The sequence below is a fragment of the Phyllobates terribilis genome, unplaced genomic scaffold, assembly GCF_046119375.1.
Source record: "Phyllobates terribilis strain yellow unplaced genomic scaffold, ASM4611937v1 Scaffold_3733__1_contigs__length_71271, whole genome shotgun sequence".
Taxonomy (NCBI): domain Eukaryota; kingdom Metazoa; phylum Chordata; class Amphibia; order Anura; family Dendrobatidae; genus Phyllobates; species Phyllobates terribilis.
This window is the reverse complement of record NW_027366486.1, coordinates 25023-27197: the sequence shown is the minus strand read 5'-3', so window position 1 is coordinate 27197 and position 2175 is coordinate 25023.

The following is a 2175-nucleotide window of genomic DNA, read 5'->3' as shown; positions in this document are numbered from 1 at the left end:
AAGGTTGTTCGGTTTAAGAAGTGGTTGCGGACGAAGGGAGTTGGTTTGTAGGACCGGTTAAGCAATAGGCCGGGAACGACACCACAGAAGAGGAAGGAGGTGCTGAGAGCTTCCTGTGCATTTGGCCTTTTTGCCTTGTTTATGTTGATGTGGGAGCTGATAAGAGGGGAGAAGGTGCACTCCGCCTAGTTCTCCATCCTGATTCTAGCTCCCTTCTTATTTGGCAGAGTTGGCATCCTCACAATCGAAGTGTTCATAGGTCATGGTTGGTGAAGCGGTACAGCGTGGTGGCAGACGTCTTCTTCTTCCTGATATCCACATGTATTTCTCTATTCGTTGGTTTCACTGGCCTCGGGAGCCTTCCATTAGTGCTGCTCGGCTGTGTTTTCCTCATCTGGGCTTGCTTGATTGAGATGGTGTTCGACCTAGCCACTCCCATGGCCTTGGTCGCCACCATCGTGTCAGTCACTATTTCCTTCACCATCAACATTGACGGGGTTACCTATGACTTGCTGGTGGCTGCTCCCGTTGTTCTTTCTATCCTACTTACCGTGTTCTCATGGAGATACAAGGATCCCCTATTTTCCAATCAGCAGGAGTATGTTATTCTCGTCACCGCCGAACTCAATGCTATGGTTCACGTTGGGGTTGGGCACCGATTCCATAATCGTGTTATGTAGAGACTAGATATGTTTTTGTGTTGTTTCATTTCTTAGTTTTTCTGGTTGTACATGGAGTTCTGGTGCTGGAAATATGAAATTAACAAAGGCTCTTCCTCTTATTAGGTCGTTCAAAATATTATATGTATGTGTTTGTCAAACAAAATCTCAGCTTTATTTTGAAGGTTTGCTAGTTTCACCCACTCTGGTACGAGCCTGTATGGTTCTTGCTCAGGAACCCAAACAAATCAACAAAAACATAATAGGGTTTGCCAGCCCTTTACATATGCCACTACAAACTCCTCAATATCCTTTACTGAGCCCCAAATAAAAATAAAAGCAGGTGATGACAACAAAATTGTTGATTCCACAGAAAAATGATACGAGAAAATCATTTTTTTTAACAAATTTATATGTGGATTAGACAAATGATTAAAGCCTACAAAAATAAATTCACCAACTACTCCATCTCTACTCTTAACAAATTTAAACATAACAGAAACCATGCGATATACCAGAAACCTAAAATTATCTCCACCAAAACAAATAAATGCACACAATCCAACGACCTCACACTAAAGCTTAGTCCCAAAACTTTACCAATCTCTCTGCGTAAAACCCCTCTTCTCATCCTTAGATTTCGATCTTTACTCACAAATTGGCCCCCTTTCTCAATCAATCCTTCAATAATACCACCTTCTTACTGCAAAAAGTCCATTTTCATGCGCAAATGCAACGAAAATCAAGAATCCAAAACTGTAGATGAATTTCTAGGGTTTTGCAAGATTGCAATTAACTCTTCTATTATATCTTCCCTAATAATCCTTTGGAATGATAAGGAACATTCCTACATAATTCTCCTTCACTCACTGTTCACGAGAACATCAAATTCATACCTTCGGTATGATGTGCTTTGTCTTTACGGGAAACTATGGTGTTTTTGTCCTACCATCAACCATGGATCTCCGGTCAAGGTTCGTGATAGAAGAAAAAATCCCTTCAACAATCAAATCCAAGCATCGCGAAATCCCCTGATAGGCCGACTCCGATCCGAAAAAATTAGGTTATTCTTTAACAACCCCTACCTTTGTTTATATTTAAATGTTCAATGGAGAAGTTTGAATTGGGCTGTTTGGCCTCCTTATAATTATACACACTCAAATCTTCTCTTGAACACTGTATCACAATCTCTACCTATGGAATGTACTACTTGGTCCCTGATTCTTAATTATAATTTGTGTTCATAATCCTGGTTTGCCTATTACCATGTTATCATTGGATGTATGTCTCCATGTGCTAATTTTCTTGTTACTGGCAGTACCAAGAATAATATCACCAAAAGTAACAATTCTTACCAAATTGATCGAAGGGGGTTTACCAACATCCCATACTTAACAACTCACATGTCACCTAGTGATAACCAAAACCTATCAAAAGCACCTACCAATCTCTGCAGAATTGTACAAACCTTTGACCCACAAGCAATCTTCAATTGTGTCCTCTATTTAATGGTTTC